The 7053-nt window shown below is 37.9% G+C and overlaps 1 protein-coding gene across 7 annotated transcripts in view; it reads right to left on the bottom strand.

Moving 5' to 3' along the window:
- The window catches only part of LOC122543347 (zinc finger CCCH domain-containing protein 10-like), a 141005-nt gene that overhangs the window by 39386 nt on the left and 94566 nt on the right, over positions 1-7053 (bottom strand). The window lies entirely within an intron of this gene.

Raw genomic sequence — 7053 nt, forward strand, 5'->3', positions numbered from 1 at the left:
GGAACTATGAATAGCAGAAGAAAAATACTGATACTTCAAGAATGGATACCCAATAAACACAGTCTGGGTTCGTTGTTGAAAAAAAAACAAACAGACATAATGTGCCCAAAAACCCTAGCCACATTACCATACAAAGACATCTCTGAAATGACTTCCAGTCTTCTTGGCATCATGGTAGCCCACAAACCTACAACACATTTAAACAATGGCTGACGAATCTAAAGGGCCCTATACAGACAACCAGCAAAACAAATGTCATTTACAAAATACTGTGCAAGGACTGTAACAAACATTACATCGGACAGACAGGCAGAAAGCTAGCCAGCAGTATACATGAACACCAACTAGCCACAAAAAGACATGCCTCACAATCACTAGTATCCTTATATACAGACAAAGGAAGACACCACTTCAACTGGGACAGCACATCCATCAGAGTCAAGCCAAACAGAGACACGCACGGGAATTCCTAGAGGTCTGGCATTTTAACCAGAACTCCATCAATACACACCGATTTGGACCCCATCTACCATCCTCTGAGAAAAAGAACCGGAAATGATGTCACCCACCTTAAGACCAAGACACACAAATAGAAAGCGGGACATAACACCAGCACTTCAGTGGTGGGTCACTGATACTACCTAGCATGGTGACAAAACATCTGAAAACAAACCTTCCAGCTCAACGAGCAAATTTACAACTTGATCCAAATTGTTTAGAAAATTTCCTGTCTTCCTCTCTCAATTAAGCTTTTCTGTAAAACTTTGAGTTGGATTAAGTTCTAAAATCCAGCAAAAACTATAATTCTACCAACACTTCAAAAATGTTATGTAGAAGTCATCAACTGCGATAAACATTGTCAACATGACATCCAGGGTAGTTTAAAGTTGTGGCTCATCAACTATTTGTTGCATTGAGATTTTGATCAGGGCTTGAAATATCTACAAGAAAGCACAATCTGAACTAGCATAAATTCCCTTCAGACTAAGGAATGCCCTTGTTGCCTACTGATATTCACCTTCTAAAACTGCTACTGGAAGTCATGACCTGAACTTTTAATTATCTTCACAGATGCTGCCAGATCCGCTGAGCATTTCCAGCATTGTGTTTTCATTATCCATATTCGAGAATAGGGAGACTACAGCATATGAATCAGCCCAAATGAAGTACCCAAACAGTGACAGGGTATGTTCAAAGGAAGTAAAGCAAAACTAGCATAGCAAGATTTGCTTGATCAGTGACCAAACCATTGTGTATTGGCCTGGAAGTATTTTATGAACTTTCATAATTACTTACTAATTGTCCATGCAATTATTTTATCAGCCTGAATTCAGGAAGCACACAACAATGTGCCCTAATACCCTTTTTTTTGTTTTAGAACTTGAAAATTTGTGAACAGGACCATTAACTATATTGACTTCAAACCTAATCTAGTCAAGAAATTATTCTGACTCAGAGTTTCTGGGACAGTTCTTTCTTCCAGTCCAAACAGTACAAGACTAAAACTTTCAGGAGAACCTTAAATAAGTTGGAACAAAAATGTGGAAAATGTCCAATAGTAAAACAAAACAAACTAACACCAGGTTACGCTTTCTCCTACGATCTTACTAATTTCACATCTTCAAATAACTGAAGGTTATTTTCCCTCCTATTCCATGTTTTCCCCAGTCACATTAAAGGTTTCTTTTATTCAATATCTAACACCCACTGAGTATTTAATTCAACACTTCTTTCAGATGCACACTCACTGTACATTTACATTTTGATAATATTATGTAGGAGTAATGAAAATGGTTTTTAAAAGCACTTTTTGGTCTCTTACTTCCCTCAGTGTGTCATTCTTGGTGACCATACTTTATTCATCTGGCCCCATTAAGTAACCTTACACATCTTATCCCTACATCATAACTTTAATAATATCAATAAGACCTCTCAGTGCCCTCTTGTTGCTTTTGCCTAAATCCAAAGACTTTGAAATCCAAAGTTGGGCAATAACCCAATCATGACTGATCTGGTTTTTGCCTCATCACAATTATTTACTTAACCCTTCATAGTGCTTATCCAATATATACCTACTCTTACATTGAGCACCCTCATTGCTGCATACAAAATCTATTTTTCCACAAAAGGTGGGTGAACAGCTTTCAGAAGAAAATCCTGTGCTGTTTGCTATTATGGACAATGCTGCAATAGTACTTAATGCCCATCCTTGGTTGCCTGGAGATGGCCTTAAGTTACTGCAATTCTAAAGATAAGATTTTCATAATTATGAGCAGAAAATTGCAGGATATGCATCAGACAACAACTGCCCAAATTGGAACAGTTTAAATTATGGAAGGGAACTTGAAAGTGATATTATCCCTTTTTGATTGATTGGATTCCCTACAGTGTGGAAACAGGCCCTTCGGCCCAACAAGTCCACACCGACCCTCCGAAGAGCAACCCACACAGACCCATTCCCCTACACCTAACACTATGGACAATTTAGCATGGTCAATTCACCTTTGGACTGTGGGAGGAAACCCACGCAGACACGGGGAGAACTCCACACAGACAGTTGCCCAAGGCGGGAATTGAACCCGGGTCCCTGGCACTTTGAGGCAGCAGTGCTAACCACTAAGCCACTGTGCCGCCCTTGATATTCTTGTCCATTTCAATGATAGAAGCCCAATGAAGGGAGGTTTTAACGCCTTCTGTACATTGTATAAACTAGCAGCCAAGACCAGAGGTTATCAAGCCTCAAGCCCCAATGATTATTGGAGGTCAGTCATCTCAGCTCCAGGACATCTCTGCAGGACTTCATTAACATAGGTATTCCTAATCAACCTGTCCCAAGATGTTGTGACACACCTCTGAAGCAGATGAGAATTGAATCCAGGTCTTCTAGTCCAGAGGTAGGGACACCACCACTGTGCCATCTAGGCAAGACCAGTAGAAAATGGCTGATCAAGTCCCAAGCCCCAATGATATCCACATCCTACTGTAACCTAACTGGCTACTTCATTATCTGGAGCTGTGAAGAGAGTTATACACTATTAATCAGCAGCCACAGCTCCACACTCAATCTTTGGCAAGTGGACGTAATTCAGAATTGAGCAGCTGAAGATGATTGAATTGAGGAAACTTATGGCATCATGCAGCGATAAACCAAGTGTACAATGACCACCTAACAAAGAACTTCATTTGCATCAAGTACAACTGCACTTACTGGACACTACCTTCACTCCAATTCATATTTGCCAATACTTCATTGACTTCCCCTACTTAAATACTGTCTTGCTGTCAAGGATACTTGCTACTCTTGCATTCCATTTGGTATACAACTCTTGGGTCCATATCTGCATCAAGACAAAGATTAGGCTGCAGCTAAGATGTTTTGTCAGCATTTGACTGTGCAGCTTAAGAGTTTAAAATGATTATGTTTGCCATTGTGACACCACCTTCCGAAACATGAACACAATCATGATGGTGGAAATCATGACCATTTCATCTATGGTTAATCCATTGTTAAGAGAATTCATTCAATCTCTTTCATGTGCAGTAAATAAACAACCACAAAAGGAGACCAAAAGTGTAAAGACTCTTTTGTAAAAACAAAAACCAGCAATATTAAATAGTTACAATTTCAGGAATGAAAGTGTAGGGTGCCCTAAATGGATTCTATTTTTGAGTACTAAACTAGGGTGATAGTTTGACAGATACATAAAGCAGCAAAAGCTCTTCTCTCAGCTCAACCCAAATCTCAGGACAACCTGTTGGTCAAGAAAACATTGGACTGCAGAAGGTATGCAGAATAATTGAGACCACATGCCTCACATTTGACCAAAACAACTACATGCAGATCAAATTCTTTACTAGGATTAAATTCAAATTGTGTGGTTCGAGGAACTGTACTCTCAACTGCTTCTGCGCCAGGCTGGTCAGAGTATCCTTCAACTCATGGGCCTACCAGGAACCAGGCTAAGGTTAGCAATTCCTGCAATCAGTTGCAGGAAGGAGCCCAAGATGTTGGTGCCCTTTGCACCAGCAGACGCAAGATTTGCTCCAATGCTTGCCAATCAACGTTAATATTTTAGAATAAGCTTCATATACTTCAAAGTTTTACTTTGGTGGCAGGTAGTTTATTTTTGTTTTTCCCATTGGCAGAGCATGTTTAACCAAACAACGTAAGTTTAAGGTCACGTCTGAGTTTTGCATGTAATGAACGCTTGGGAGGGGTGCTGAAAGGCAACTGAGACTTGAAGAACTGGAATCCAGCAAACCTTTAGGAGATAAGGAGAAAAAAGGAAAGGAACTACTTTTCAATTGCCAAGAGAAAGTTGAGAAAACAAAATTGGAGCAGTTAATTGCATCCCTTGGCCTTTTGTGGTATAACATCAACAGTTGTAATAATCCAAGTTCATATTTTTTAAATGCATGCCAAATGAAATTTGAAATTGAATTGCAACTGTATGAGTAACGTTGAATATACTGAATACAGTAGCAGGAAAATAAAAACTGGTTTAGCGACAAAAACAGGACCTGTTCAGGCAATTTTCAACTCTCGCATATCCAAACACCATTACCATTTGGCATTATTTCACTTTTGGTGGATTCTTTTAAATTTAGAGAAATAGCTGTCAACTTTCCTATTTTATTGATTAAGTTTGTTTTCATCAATAAGAGATACATATATAGAACTAAAATTTCCATTTTCGACACTCACTAAGCACATCCAATCAGAAATGAGACTCCTAAAACTCTACTTCAGAAAATCTTTAGAGCTTCCTTGACTGTACTTGCATAGTGTCTTCACTTTCCATACAGTGATCTCACTAATTATTTAATGCTGAATTGGAAGCAAATTATCACATGAACCTATTCCTACCAGAGATGGGCATCAATCTACAGATATTCACTTCAAGTGGATGCAGTAGAATAGTCATGTTCCAGGACTAGAGATGAGAACTAACATCACAACATGACAATTCAAACTCAGCTTTAGAAAATCTAGAAATTGTATCATGCAATTTTCTAACAGTTGTAAAAACCAAATTGGTTTATTAATGTCTGTACATTAGAGTCATCACTTCTGTACCATACAAACATGATTCCTATCATGTAGCCAACAGGGTAGTCATTTGCATCTCAAGGTAACATTGTGAGAGAGCAAAGGTCAGTATTAAGAGCAGTTACTCAGATTAAAGGATCCACAAAGTTCACTGCTTAGATCACAATGATTAAGTATTAACTATTTGATTTATTCATAAATCTTCTCAATCAAAATTTGCCAATTATACCAAATATGGTGGTATGGCAGAGGAAAATGCATCATAAGACACTATAAAACTTACAGTTGAGCAGGAAATAAATTTTCACGTAGATGACTAAAAAGTGATACCCTTTGGTTAGAAAAGCTGAAACATCACCCACACTTTGGAAAACAAGAAATTAAACAAGGTACAGAAAACAAAAATTTCAGGATAAAAGGGGAATAATTTTTTTTTTAATAACAGGCAAGGCTGGTCAGCAAATCATCAAAAAAATGCTATCAAAGCACTGGGGTTTAGTCTCATGGATATAGAATTTGCAAGTAGAATTTAACTTTGGACTTTGGTCAGAGCTGTTCTGTGAATAGTTCTGGTTCCCATGCTGTATAAAAAGTATCATGGAGAAAGTAAAAAAAAAAAATCCTTCAATCAGAACAGTAGGAAGGAGCCCAAGATATTCGTGCCCTTTTCACCAGCACCTTGCTCCAATACCTAGGCCCCATTAACATTAATATTTTAGAATAAAACCTGGTGCAATGGGAACATTATTTAAGAATATGTAGCTGTGTGTTTTCCCCATTGGCAGAGGATGTTTAACCAAACAACTGAAGTTTATAGGCTATGCTTGAATTTTACACAATGAACACTTGGGAGAGGTTCTGAAATGCAAGTGCCACTTGAAGAACTGGAACCCAGCAAACACTTAGAGGCAAGGAGAAAAAAAGAAAATGACTAGAAATAAGTTTTCAATTTCAAGGATGTTACTGGAGTTGAGCTGATTATAGATATCAGGAAAAAAAATAAAATTAAGAGAGAAGACCTGACAGAGTTGCTTGAAATTATAAATGGCTAGACAAGGTAAATTGTGGAAAGAATATTTCCACTTATTGCAGAATCCAAAATTAGGGGTCACAAATTCAAACAGTTCAAAAGGAACAGCATCTAACCAAATGGACCATCCATTACTCATCAGTGTCCCTAGCATCATGGCTTCTCTCTGCCTCAAATATTTTCTACAGATAGTGAGAACAAATTTAGCAGGCATGATCTATTTATATCTTTCTTACAAAAAAAGATTGAGTCTTAACATTTACCACTCTTCAATGGCTCTCCTGAACATAAACCTTCATATTAGCATGCACACATGGAAAAATGTCAAACAAGGTTTAAATTCCCAATGGACACAATTGGTTTTAATTTTGATTATATTCAGGGTCCTTGGAAATTCAGCAGTTTGTACTGAATTCAGTAATTTAGGTACAATAGAATGACTCTCAACACCTCACCTAGCCAAAAAAGACAGGATTCCAAATCCGGAATACTGCTCTATGACCCTGGCTGGAAGAGGATTTTTGGATGCCAGGGAAGGATAGGATCATTTATTTTGCAAGGTATCCTGTAGAACTAATGACCAAACATGGGAACATTTTTGACTAGAATTACATTTACCTTCCATTCTAACATAACCTGCTTCTAAATAGAATTCAGATTTAAAGAAAAACACTCCTGTTTAAAACCACTGGCTAAGAGGCAACTCACCTGCTTCTGATCCATGCTTTTTCCAAGATAAGCCCTTTCTCAACGGTTCCTCATATGGTTTCCAATTTTAAAACAACCCATTTCTAGTTTTTAAAAACTATCTTCAAATATGATTTGCATAAAATCTTAAACAAATTAATTCCCCATCCTAGGTAGGTCACAAACATACATCAGATCACTGACTGCAGTCAAAGTAGAAGACACAGGGAACTTGGAAAGTAGGTGGCAGTCTTTTCTTAAATAAATGCCATAGCCATTTCTCTCT

The sequence above is a fragment of the Chiloscyllium plagiosum genome, unplaced genomic scaffold (assembly GCF_037043375.1).
Source record: "Chiloscyllium plagiosum isolate Xiang-an unplaced genomic scaffold, Cpla_swu_hap1 HiC_scaffold_53X, whole genome shotgun sequence".
NCBI lineage: Eukaryota > Metazoa > Chordata > Chondrichthyes > Orectolobiformes > Hemiscylliidae > Chiloscyllium > Chiloscyllium plagiosum.